The sequence below is a fragment of the Papio anubis genome, chromosome 1, assembly GCF_008728515.1.
Source record: "Papio anubis isolate 15944 chromosome 1, Panubis1.0, whole genome shotgun sequence".
Lineage (NCBI taxonomy): Eukaryota > Metazoa > Chordata > Mammalia > Primates > Cercopithecidae > Papio > Papio anubis.
In genome coordinates, this window is record NC_044976.1 from 22,774,560 (window position 1) to 22,788,348 (window position 13,789).

The 13,789-nt window shown below is 48.2% G+C and overlaps 1 long non-coding RNA gene across 1 annotated transcript; it reads right to left on the reverse strand.

The window, feature by feature from the left end:
• Window positions 1-998: 998 nt before the first annotated feature.
• Window positions 999-8,354, reverse strand: LOC103882438. Its single transcript, XR_644260.3, has 3 exons — window positions 8,266-8,354; window positions 6,083-6,170; window positions 999-1,037 (listed from the first exon to the last, which is right to left on the reverse strand). It is a non-coding gene; the product is annotated as an uncharacterized LOC103882438 (long non-coding RNA).
• Window positions 8,355-13,789: the final 5,435 nt, after the last annotated feature.

The window sequence follows — 13,789 nt, forward strand, 5'->3', positions numbered from 1 at the left end:
ATCCCCACCCCCAGCTGGGAGAATCTCCCAAGCAGAGTCTACCTCCTACTGAGCCTGCTTTTCTCTGGGAACTTAAAGGTGAAGCTGGCAGAGTGCCAGGCAGAAAAGCCAAGGATGCTTGCATGGCTTCCTGCCCTGGGGCTCATCCCTTCCCCCTCCTTATGCCCTTTCTCCAGGGCACATTACCAGACAGAGAGCTGGCATCCCTGGGGGGACATGAACTCACCTGCTGGAATAATTAGACACTTGAGAAGTGCAGCTACTACAAAAGAAAGATAAATCGGCCGGGCGCGGTGGCTCAAGCCTGTAATCCCAGCACTTTGGGAGGCCGAGACGGGAGAATCACGAGGTCAGGAGATCGAGACCATCCTGGCTAACACGGTGAAACCTTGTCTCTACTAAAAAATACAAAAACTAGCCGGGCGAGGTGGCGGGCGCCTGTAGTCCCAGCTACTCGGGAGGCTGAGGCAGGAGAATGGCATAAACCTGGGAGGCAGAGCTTGCAGTGAGCTGAGATCCGGCCACTGCACTCCAGCCTGGACGACAGAGCCAGACTCCGTCTCAAAAAAAAAAAAAAAAGAAAAAAGAAAGATAAATCAAACCACATATGCCATTCAGAGCAGAATTATTGAAGCAGATGGACCAAGATTTTAAAGTAAAGCATGATTATACTTAAGGAGATAAAGGAAGAAATTCATGAAATAATGTAAGAACAAGAAGTCACAGGCACTTCCCTTTCTCAGCTATCACTGAGAAAGCAACAGTGGCCAAAATGAAATTCAGTGACTTGGCCGGGCATGGTGGCCTGTAGTCCCAGCAATTTGGGAGGCTGAGGTGGGCAGATCACCTGAGGTCAGGAGTTCAAGACCAGCCTGACCAACATGGGGAAACCCCATCTCTACTAAAAATACGAAATTAGCCGGGCATGGTGGTGCATACCTGTAATCCCAGCTACTTCGGGAGGCTGAGGCAGGAGAATCACTGGAACCCAGGAGGCGGAGGTCACGGTGGCCCAGATCATGCCATTGTACTCCAGCCTAGGCAACAACAAAGAAACTTCTTCTCAAAAACAAAAACAAACAAACAAAAACAGAAATTAAGGGACTTCTGAAAGTCAAGAAATCTTTATGACTCTCACAAGAACCATAAGCGGTATTGTAACGCAGCTTCCCATATTTACAGGAAGATTATGTCTTCTCCTCTTTCCAAAGAGCTGAGACAGAAATATAATGTTCGGTCCATGCCCATCTGAAAGCATGAAGAAGCTCAGTTTGCACAAGCACCCTACAGAGGTCAGCAAATTAGCAAAGTGGTCCAAGTTTATGGGAAGAAATATGTTATCTGCATTGGACATGTGCAGGGGGAGAAGGCTGGCCATTCGCCCCAGCAGGGCGCTTAACCCTGAACGAAGACTGAGATCCTTGAGCAGAAAGCTAAATCTCACCAAGTAGGAATAGAAAAGCCCAAATACAAGGAAAATGCAATTGGGAAGATGTAGGAATAAAGTAATCTTACATACAGCTTTCATTAAAAAACTGCTGCAATGAAGAGGAAAAAAAGAAGTCATAAGAGAGAACCAAGCCAAAACATTAGCTATGAAAAATTTAAGATTAAAAAAATAAAAGACATAATAGATGGCCTGAATATCAGGATGGATACAACTGAAGAATTTGCGAGTAGATAGGATGATCAGATTGAGAATTATCCCCAGAAGCAACAGGGAAAGAAACAGAGACAACACATAGAAAAGAAAAGCTGAGAGAGGCCAGGCGCAGTGGCTCACGCCTGTAATCCCAGCATTTTGGGAGGCCGAGGCAGGTAGATCATTTGAGGTCAAGAGTTTGAGACCAGCCTGGCCAACATGGTAAAACCCCATCACTACTAAAAATACAAAAATTAGCTGAGTGTGGTGGTGGATGCCTGTAATCCCAGCTACTCAGGAGGCTGAGGCAAGAGGAGGATCACTTGAACCCGGGAGATTGGAGGTTGCAGTGACCTGAAATCACGCCACTGCATTCCAGCCTGGGCAACACAGTGAGATTGTCTCAAAAAAAAAAAAAAAAAAAAAAAGCTGAGAGAGATGGAGAGTAGACATACGATTCCCAAAAGGAAAGAAAAATAAAAGTGGAGATGAGGAAATAAATAATTGAAGAAATAATGGAGATTTAAATGTTCCAAAATTTTTTTTAATGAGTGCAGATTGAAAGGGCTCATAGAGTAACCAACAGTAGAAAAGAATAAGGAAAAATTCACACATAGGTATCATGGAGAGATTAAGAATATGAAAGACCAGGAAGAAGAGCAGGGAGAAATAACAGATGGCGTAAAAAGGAACAAGAATTGGATTGGCATTATACTTCTCAACAGCAATACCCGATAAAGAAAGTCAAAGAAGTGATGTCACTAGTAATTTTTTAAAAAGAACTCTTTCAATCCAGAATTTTAAAGCCAGCCAATTTGTCATTCAAACATGAGGTCACAATAAAAATATTCTTAGGCAAATAAAGCCTCAGAAGGTGGAATGCACAAAGACCCACATTGAAAATACTCTTGCAGGAAATAAATAATAAAAGAAATGTTCAGGAGATCCTGCAAGAGCTGTGGGAAGTCAGGCTTCAGTGCAATACTTGGCATTTTAGGCAGGAGGGGATTTTATACACCTCGTTTTTTGGTTTTTTGGTTTTGTTTTTGTTTTTAAATATAGGAAAGGCTAGAGGCTCCCAAAATACTGCAGAACTGGCCAGACTGGGGAGCTACAGCATCTGCCATAGCTAGGAAAGTGGAAGAATCTCAAGGCTGCCCTGGAGATTGAAACTGAACTTGACAGGGAACTGTTGAATTCAAGGACACATACATCCTGGATCCAGTGACCTGGAAGCCGATACACTGTAACTGCCCAGATATTGGAACCCAGAGTCTGGGTACCAGTGTCACTGCAACACTTGTTCGTCTTTTCAACAAGGAGAGAGTGAATCCTGGGCTTGGACAGTTTGGGAGGTGACACTGTCTGGCTAAAATTTAATGACATTGATCTATTTCATCTAATTTATGTCATTGTTACCTTCTATTAATGGCAAGTGACACTGGTTTTCCATTTTTAGAAGCGATAGAAGATTGTGTGTGTGTGTGTGTGTGTGTGTGTGTGTGTGTTTTGAGATAGAGTCTCACTCTGTCACCCAGGCTGGAGTGCAGTGGCGTGATCATGGCTCACTGCAGCCTCCACCTCCTGGTTCAATCAATCCACCCACCTCACTTCTTTGACTTCCTTTATCGGGTATTGCTGTTGAGAAGTATAATGCCAACCTGATTTTTCTTCCTTTGTATGGCATCTGTTATTTCTCCCTGCTCTTCTTCCTGGTCTTTCATATTCTTAATTTCACCAGCCTCTCAAATAGGTGAGACTACAGGTGCGCACCACCACACCTGGCTAATTTGTGTGTGTGTGTGTGTGTGTGTGTTTGTAGAGACAGGGTCTCACTCTGTTGCCCAGTGATATGGTTAGGCTTTGTGTCCCCACCCAAATTTCATCTTGAATTGTAATCCCCTTAATACCCACTTGTCGAGGGAGAGACCAGATGGAGGTAATTGAATCACTGTGGTGGTTTCCTGCATGCTGTTCTCATGATAGTGAGTGAGTTCTCATGAGATCTGATGGTTCTATAAGGGGCTCTTCCCCTTTCACTTGGCACTTCTCCTACCTGCCGCCTTGTGAAGAAGTTACCTTGCTTCCCCTTCTCCTTCCTCCACGATTGTAAGTTTCCTGAGGCCTCCACAGCCGTGCCGGACTTCGAGGCAGTTAAACCTCTTTCCTTTATAAATTACCCAGTCTTGGGCAGTTCTTTACAGCAGTAAGAAAACAAACTAATGCTCCCAGGCTGGTCTCTAACTCCTGGGCTCAAGTGATCCTCCCACTTCAGCCTCCCCAAATGCTGGGATGACAGGTATGAGCCATGCGCCTGGCCATTTCTGACATATTCTAGTGGTCTAAGCAGTCACAGGGCCCACCCAGACTCAAGGGAGTGGAGAAATGGACTCCGCCTCTTGATGTGGGCCGTGGCCGGTTCACACTACAGGAGAGAATATGGAATGGGAGATATTATGAGGTTGTCTTTGGAAACTGCAATTTGCATAGCTGGGAAGCACTGGTGAGTTTTGGAGACAGGAAATTGCTCTTTCTGCCTGGCGGGGGGAAGGGAGGAGGAGACAGGGGCTGGTGCAGTAAGACTGAGGCAAGTTCATGGAAGACCTTGATTCCCACAACAGATCATTAGAACTTGATTCTGCAGCAAGTTGGAAATGATCATTGCTATTGGAACAATGTAGAAACCGTGCAGAAAGCAAAGGTCTGTAATTCTAGTTCCTTCAACAGGTGGCTCCCCAGGGAAGAGGCTGGAGGCTTCTATTCCTTCACAGTTACATATCCCAGCGCCACAATGGCATAAAAAGCACACCGCCTCAAATCCACTAAGCATTTATTAGACAATTATTGTATGCTGGGTACAATGCCAGACCAGGCACTGTGGAGGTGAGTCTATGATTCATAAACCTGAATCCTGGAAACTCCAGTCCATAGCTTCTAGATTCCCTCTTGGATGACTTGTGGCCCAAAAACCCTTTGCCGGGACAAATATCCTGTTTTTTTTTTTTACTATAAAAATACCCAATATCCAATGTAAAAGTACAAAGGAGGCTGTGACTTGCCCCTTGAGTCTGCATGGAGCTGAGAGGGCCCAGGCCCTGAGCTCAGGGAGCCGGACCCCAGAGAGTCAAGCATATGTTCGGAACCAACCCATCCTCAGGTACCTGCCTAAGCCCATCTCTTCCATGCAGCCTATATGCACGCACGCATTCACGCGTTTATTCATTCAAGTGCCTTCTAAATGGCAGGCCTTGTGCTGGGTGCTGGCAGGATGGCTATGACTAAGGCAGGTCTGTCCCCCAGGGAGCACCTAGAATAGAAAGGAAGCTGGACCTCCCTACCGAAAACAACACTTTCATGTGGTAAGTGCTATCACTAAGGTACCTATGAGATGCTGGGAAGAGTCTCAGAGGAGCCTGACCTGCTTGAGATAGGAGGAGAGGCTTTGGGCAGGTCTTGGAGAAAAAGGAGCTGAGATTATCAGCACCCACTAGGCCCAGGCATTCTGCTAGGGGGTTAACGTGCACTGCTAAAGCGACTTAGGCACACCAAACCCTTACACAGGCCTGGTCGATACAGTAAGGCTAAGTGATTGACACTTAATATTAACAATTATCATCTCCTTTGAGTGTCACAAGAAAACTAGAGAGGAGTCACAAAGCCTCCTTTACGGTTGAGGAAACAGGCGTGGAGGCTAAGTCGTGAGCCCAAGGGGACACGACTAAGCCGGAGTTCAATCCCCAGTTTAATTCTAAAGCCCTTATCTCTGTCTACTCCACCCCCTTTCTAGTTCATGGAGGAGGCAAGAAGTGGAGGACATTCCCAGAGGGGGGACAAATCTTGGGGAAAACTCAATAGCCTCAAGGAGCCGCGGTGTGGAGTACGTGGGTGTCCAGATGGGATGGGAGAGGAGGCAGGAGAGAGGTGACGGGGAATGAATTGTAAAGGGCATTGAATACCAGGTGGGGCAGGAGAGTGGCCTCGATTCTATCCATAGAGAGAATCGACCAAGGGTTCCGCGACGCCCTGGCCGTACTGGAGTCTCTCCTTCCAGGTCACACTCCCGTGACCGCTCGTACCTAATCAGGCACCCGCCTGTGACCCATTCACATCCTTCCAGGCAGGGCTGGGCCTGGAACACTGGGCAACTCACAGCCCAGAGCTTCCTCCTTGTCACAGCCTCCCTCTCAGGCTGTGGTATTTGCTCAGAACCTGAGCCCGGGGGCAGAGAGCACAGAAATATTTATTTATGTCACTGCCAACCCTGCCTCCTGGAGGCCCCTATGAGGCACCTCACAGAGAAGCTCAGTTATGTAACTCGGAGTTGACACAGCAGGAAGGAGAGGGAAACAAGTTCTAGTTATTCCTTTTTCTGTCTTAGACACATTTGGAAACTGGATGGCTTGACATTGCCCTCTCTTCTTCCTCCCTCGCCTTACTGACCTGGGGTCCTCGGGAACCTCGGTGGTGCTAGATCCATTGCTGATTTTAACCTCGATTCTTGTGTGGCTGGGGGTTTGGGGAGATCTTCCTAGAGGTGGAGGAGGGGAGAGAAAGGAAATGTATTAAAGGGCTGCTTTGTGCCGAACACTGCCAGAGACTTTATATTTATTATTAGTGGTAGTAGTATTAAACAGCAACCCCATGAAGAGGGTCCTGTTATTACCTGCACTTTACAGAAAAGGAGATGTAGGCACAGAGAGGTTAAGTAACTTTCTAAAGGCCACCCAGCCGAGCCAGGTCAGTTTGGCTATGACCACTACTGGTTCATTTTCAAGCATCTCAAACTGAATCCACAACAAACTCATCCCATAATAGGGATCCTTTTTGTTGTTGTTGTTAGAGGCGGGGGTCTTGATATATTGCCCCGGCTGGACTCAAACTCCTGGGCTCAAGAGATCCTCCTGCCTCAGCCTTCCAAGTAGCTCTGAATAAGCCTTCTAAGTAGCTAGGACTACCGGCATGTGTCACCATACCCAGCTCATAATATAGGGGTTCTTGAGAGCCCAGAGCATGGTAGTTCCTTACTGTGGAGGAAGTCCTTCCACAGCTTTAATTCCCAATATATTTTTTGTTTTGTTTTGTTTCTTTGAAGACTTGCTCTGTCACCCAATGGTGTGATCTCAGCTCACTGCAACCTCTGGATGCAAGTGATTCTCCCGCCTCAGCCTCCTGAGTAGCTGGGATTACAGGCACCTGCCACCATGCCCGGCTGATTTTTGTATTTTTAGTAGAGACGGGGTTTCACCATGTTGGCCAGGCCAATCTCGAACTCCTGACCTCAGGTGATCCACCTGCCTCGGCTTCCCAAAATGCTGGGATTACAGGCATGAGAGACCATGCCTGGCCCCAACATATTTCTTGAATCTAGGCTCCACTCTGGCCCGCCCTGGGCACTAGACTTCACTCTGCTGTGACCTTCGGTCTTCCACCCACTCACGAAATCCTACACTTTCCTTCCCTAATGTGCCCGTTCCCACCCCCTCCTCCCCAGACTTCACTCCCGTTGTTCTTCCCAGCTAGACTGGCATTCTTCCCTTCCCACCTCATAAAGTCTCAGTCAAATAATAATAATAACAATGTGCATTGATTGAGCGGCAGCAGTAAAGTGGAGTGGCCAAAAGCATGAACTCTGGTGTATTTGGCCTAAGTTCCACCTAGTTCTGCCGCTTTCACTGGCTGTGTGACCTCAGGATACTTAGTCTCTCTGGGCCTCAGTTTTTCTACCTGTAAAATGGAAATAACGGTACCCACCTCCTAGGGCTGACATGGAATGAAATGAGTTATACAAATAAAAATGTAAACTACACGAATAAAAGCTTATTTATAAAGTTTTCAGAAAAGTGCTTGGCACATAGTAAGTGCTCATTAAATTCTCCTCTTCAAGCCTTCAAAACATGGAGCAGACTCTGAAGTCAGATTCTTTGGGGTCACGTCCTTCCTCAGTTGGTGACCTTGGACAAGTTACTCAACCTCCTTGGGCCTCAGTTTCCTCACTTAAAAAAAATTTTTCTTGAGACAATTTTTCTTGCTCTGTGACCCAGGCTGGAGTACAGTGGCACAATCACTGCTCACTGCAGCCTTGAACTCCTGGGCTCAAGTGATCTCCCACCTCAACCTCTAGATGGGACCACAGGTGTGAGCCACCACGCCTGGCTAATTTTTTTTTTTTTTTTTTGTAGAGACAGGGTCTCCCTATGTTGCCCAGGCTGCTCTCGAACTCCTGAGCTCAAGCAGTCTGCCCACCTTGGCCTCCCAAACCGCTGGGATTACAGGCGTGAGTCATCATGCCCAGCCTAGAAATTTTCACAAACAATACGCTTTTTGCTTAGGGTGGAGAGACACTCCAATAAACATACAGTAAGTTAGACCCCATCTCTACCAAAAAGAAAAAGTAAAAATTAGTCGAGTGCAGTGGCATACACCTGTAGTTCCAGCTGCTTGGGAGGTGGTGCAGATGGGAGGATCCCTTGAGCTGGGGAAGTCAAGGCTTCTGTGAGCCGTGATTGCACCACTGCACTCCAGCCTGGGCAGCAGAGCAAGATTTCACTCAAAAACTAAATACATAAACAAACAAACAAACAAAGTACTTAATGGGGGCTTAGCACTTAGAACTAAGTACATACAAGCTATTATTATAGTCCTAGGATTCAGATCCAGGTCAGTCTGACCCCACAGCCGAAGAGTTTAATGACCCCATGGTGCCACTCAAATTCCACTGCTCAGGTGGCCTGCCCTCCCGCAGGCCCCTGCTCAGCACCCTCAGCCTCTGAGCTCACAGCACCTCTTTGTTAGTGTCGCATCTGCCTCCTGGTGATGCAGACCACACATGGGGGAAGGCACATGCCAGGTGCCCTGTGCCCAATCCTTGCTCAGTGCCACAGTCTCTAGCTCCTAATATATGATTAATGGATATTTCCTGAATGAATGAATGTATGAACAAATGAATGAGTTGGTGTTGGTAGGAGAAGGGTGTGGGTGGTAGACACTTACCACCCAGTCATAATTGCTCCTGGGCGCCTCTGCTATGCCCACCACTGGGCTTGGCCTTCATGGTTACAGTCCTATTGGATCCTCATCAAATCCCATTCTGCTTCACACCCAGGGACACTGAGACTTCTCTTGGAGTTCTCAGCGTCCTTGGGTATAAAGGAAAGAGAGAAGGACAGAGTATGATTTGGTGTTGTCCAATATAATGTGAGCCACATATGTAATTGTAAATGTCCTGGCAGCCACATTAAAAAAGTAAAAAGAGGGCCGGGCACGGTAGCCCAGCACTTTCAGAGGCCGAGGCAGGCAGATCACAGGGTCGGGAGATCGAGACCATCCTGGCTAACACAGTGAAACCTTGTCTCTACTAAAAATACAAAAAATTAGCCAGGTGTGGTGGCAGGTGCCTGTGGTCCCAGCTACTCAGGAGGCTGAGGCAGGAGAATGGCATGAACCCAGGAGGCAGAGCTTGCAGTGAGCCAAGATGGCGCCACTGTACTCCAGTCTGGGCAACAGAGCAAGACTCCGTCTCAAAAAAAATAATAATAAAATAAAATAAAATAAAATACAAAAATTAGCCAGGCATAGTGGTGGATGGCTGCAATCCCAGCTACTTGGGAGGCTGAGGCAGGAGAATCACTTGCACCCAGGAGGCTGGGTTTGCAGTGAGATGAGATCACGGCATTGCTCTCCAGCCTGGGTGACAGAGCAAGACTCCATCTTAAAAAGAAAGAAAAAAGAAACAGGGTAAGTTTTGATATTTTATATAGCTCAGTGTATTCCAAATATGAACATTTCCACATGTAATCAATAGAAAAAAATCATTATATATACACATTATATATAATACATATTATATATACACATTATATATAATACATATATACATATATACGTGTGTGTGTGTGTGTGTGTGTGTGTGTGTATTTTTTTTCTTTGAGATGGAGTCTCGCTCTGTCACCCAGGCTGGAGTGTGGTGGCACGATCTCAGCTCACTGCCTCCCAGGTTCAAGCGATTCTCCTACCTCAGCCTCCTGAGTAGCTAGGGTAACAGGTGCGCACCACCACACCTGGCTAATTTTTGTATTTTTAGTAGAGACGAGGTTTCACCATATTGGCCAGGCTGGTCACAAACTCCTGACCTTAAGTGATCTGCCTGCCTCGGCCTCCCAAATTGTTGGGATTACAGGCTCAGTAAGCACCAGGCCCAGCAGAAAAAAATTATGAATGAGATGTTTTACATTCTTTTATTTTGTCCTAAATCCTTGTAATCCCATGGGCATTTTGCACTTAAAATACATTGTAACTCACAGCAGCCACATTTGAGAGGCTCAGATAGCCACGTGTGACCAGGGGCCACCACGCTGGACAGCACAGATCTAGATGCGGCTGGGTGGTGAAAGCCTGGCTGAGGACTGGGACTTCATTCACCTTAGCTGATGAGTAGCCACCCAAGGTTGGGGCAGTGGCGAGCATGGTCAGATGTGTTTCTAGAAAGTCCTCTGGGGTGGCTGTACAGCTGATGGATTTTAAGGTGAGAGGGTTTTTCTATCCTCTCCACCGTAGGGTGGATGGATCACACTGAGGGGGTCCCCACTGGGATATGACTTGGAGGTGGAGATGGGCTCCGCATCCCCAAGAAGGACTCTCCTGTCCAAGGTAAATGTCAGGTCTGAGGCTCCGACCCCCATCAGCCCCTTCCTTCCTGTGCCTCTGACCTGCTCTTTCCCGAGGCAGTCAGTGGTCACTGAATGGTGCAGGTTGGGGCTGAGCCTGGCACCTGCTATGGTTCATGGGTAACAGATATGGTTCTGGGTAGCTCAGTGAGGAAGTGAAGAACCTGCTAGCCCCGCCTGGCCAAGCTCCCCCTGCCAGGCCAGCTCTGGACACACCAGCCCACAGATGCATACTCGCTTACACACTTGCCCACACACTCGCTGCCCCTCCCCACTGCTCAGCCCCCTCCCCCTAGGAGTACACAGGGCCCCTGGAGAGCTCAGCACACCAGCACACCAGCACACCCACCACATCCTTCTCCAAACCTCTTTCCTGCTGATGTTTGCATTTCCCGAACCCCCGGCTCACACTTGCCTCACACGTTCCGCACGTCCTAAAAGTCTCTTCCACTTTTCCTCTGACACGTCAAGGAGCAGGCAGGATGGGTGCTGCCAGGCCCTGGTTTGGGAAGCAGAAAACTGGGTCCCAATCCTGCCCCAGTAGCTCTGTGATTTTGGACGATTTACTCAGTCTCTCAGAGCCTCAGTGACCCTGGGTGTGAAGCAGAATGGAGTTTGATAAGGATCCAATGGGACTGTGAACATGAAGCCCGTGCCCAGTGGTGGGCATGGAAGAGGTGCCCAGAAGGAGCAACCATGACTGGGTGGCAAGTGTCCATGCCCTACACCCCAGGTCTAGGAAAGCCAGGCCCTGCTCACACACCTCCATGCCTGTCTACGGGGCAGACCTGGGTCCTCCCAGCCTTCACACTTGAGGTTCTCCCGGATCCCATCAGCCTTCAGGGACAGGACTCATATCACATTGAAACCAGGCGGTTCGGCTCAAGCACGGACCCCTGAGCTCAGCTCTGTAGAGGGCGAGGCGTCAGTGTCTATGATGGTTAATTTAGGTATCAACTTGACCGGGGCTGGGCGCAGTGGCTCACGCCTGTAATCTCAGCACTTTGAGAGGCCAAGGTGGTGGATCACGAGGTCAGGAGTTTGAGACCAACCTGGCCAAAATGGCAAAACCCCATCTCTACTAAAAATACAGAAATTAGCCAGGCGTGGCAGTGCGTGCCTGTAATCCCAGCTACTCAGGACGCTGAGGCAGGAGACTCACTTGAACCTGGGAGGCAGAGGTTGCAGTGAGCGAAGATCGCACCATTGCATTCCAGCATGAGCGACATAGCACGACTCTGTCCCCCCTGCAAAAAAGAAACGAAAACAAAAACTTGACTGGACTGAGAAACCTAGAAACCAGCCAGGCCTGGCAGCTCACACCTGTAATCTCACAACTTTGGGAGGCCAAAGTAGGAGGCTCTCTTGAGCCCAGGAATTCGAGATCAGCCTGGGCAACATAGGAAAACCCCATCTCCACAAAAAATATAATTAAAATTAGAAAAGAAACCTAGAAACCTGGTAAAGCATTATTTTGGGGCGTGTCTGCGATGGTGTTTCCAGAAGAGATGAACGAGCGAGTCTCAGTGAACTAGATAGGGAAGATTTGCTCTCAGTGTGGGTGACACCACGCACTCTGCTGGGGACCCAGAGAGGACAAAAAACAGAAAAAAGGGGGAATGTGTCAGTCTAGCTCCTGGAGCTGGGATACCCTCATCTCTTGTGTTGCACAGCAGAACTCTAGGTCCCCCGGCCCTTGGACTCTAGGGTTCACACAGTGACCCCCAGGTGCTCAAGCCTTCAGCCTGGGACTGAGAGGGTTTTTGTTTGCTTGTTTGTTTGTTTTTGAGACGGAGTCTTGCTCTGTTGCCTAGGCTAGAGTGGTACAATCTTGGCTCACTGCAATCTCCGTTTCCCGGGTTGAAGTGATTCTCCTGCCTCAGCCTGCTGAGTAGCTGGGATTGCAGGTGCATGCCACCGTGCCCAGCTAATTTTTGTATTTTTAGTGGAGACAGGGTTTCACCATGTTGGCCAGGCTGGTCTCGAACTCCTGACCTCAAGTGATCTGCCCACCTCGGCCTCCCAAAGTGCTGGGATTACAGGTGTGAGCCACCGCACCCGGCCAATGGGACTGAGAGTTATATCGTCAGTGTCCCTGGTGCTGAGGCCTTCGGGCTTGGACTGAGCCATGCTCCTTACGTCCCAAGGTCCTCAGCTTGCAGATGGCCTGTCACTGGACTTCTCAGCCTCTGCAATCGCATGAGCCCATTCCCCTAGTAAGTTCCCTCTTCTGCATCTGTATAACCTATTGATCCCGTCTCTCTGGAGAACCCTGACATATACCATGTCCCAGGACTCTGAGCTCTGCAGCAGATTCTTCAGAGACAACATGAGAGGACCAGTAACATTGGAGACGGTGTCCAGGACAGGTCAGCTCTGAGAGAACCCTGAACCAGCAGTACCAGGACCACTAAGCACAGTAGACAAGGCCCAAAACACTTTTTTTTTTTTTTTGAGATGGAATCTTACTCTGTCGCCCAGGCTGAAGTGCAGTGGCATGATCTTGGTTCACTGCAACCACTGCCTCCCGGGTTCAAGCAATTCTTCCACCTCAACCTCCCAAGTAGCTGGGATTACAGGCACCCACCATCATGCCTGGCTAATTTTTGTATTTTTGTAGAGACATGGTTTTAACATGTTGACCAGGCTGGTCTTGAACTCCTGACCTCAGGTGATCCGCCCACCTTGGCCTCCCAAAGTGCTGGGATTACAGTCATGAGCCACCATGCCTGGCCAAGGCCCATAATACTTTTAAGGGCCCATTATGATGTTTTAATTTCTGGGAGGCGGAGGTTGCAGTGACCCGAGATTGTGCCACTGCACTCCAGCCCGGGCAACAGAGCGAGACTTCATCTCAGATTAAAAAAAAAAAAAAGATGTTTTAATTTCTTTAAAATCAAGCAGGGGAAAGAACTTTTAGAGCAGAAAAAAAGTTTCAGTTTTTTTCCCTCAGGTAGGAAAAAAAATAAAATTTTTAGAGCCCACGAAAACGGATTGTGCGGGGAGGGCCCCCAGAAGTCATAATGCACCCGGCTGAGTCTTCATTCGTTCAGACAGGTTTGTTGGGCAGGTGCTTTCTGTCAGCTCTTATTTGATCCTTATAATCCAAATGAGAAAATGAGGCTCCTGGAGGGCGAATAATTTGTCTACAACAGTGAGTTTAAAGGTGGCAGAGGCAGAATCTGAACCTAGGTCCATCTGAGTCCAAATCCTTGTCTTCACCAAGCCACACTGGGCATTTGCAAGCTCATCATTGTATTTAACCCAGTCCTCACAGATTAGGAGCAATTGCCCCATTTTAAAACTGAGGAAACTGGCCGGGCGTGGTGGCTCACGCCTGTAATCCCAGCACTTTGGGAGGCCGAGGCGGGCGGGTCACCTGAGGTCAGGAGTTCGAGACCAGCCTGACCAACATTGTGAAACCCCTTCTCTACTAAAAATACAAAATTACCCAGGCGTGGTGGCACATGCCTGTAACACCAGG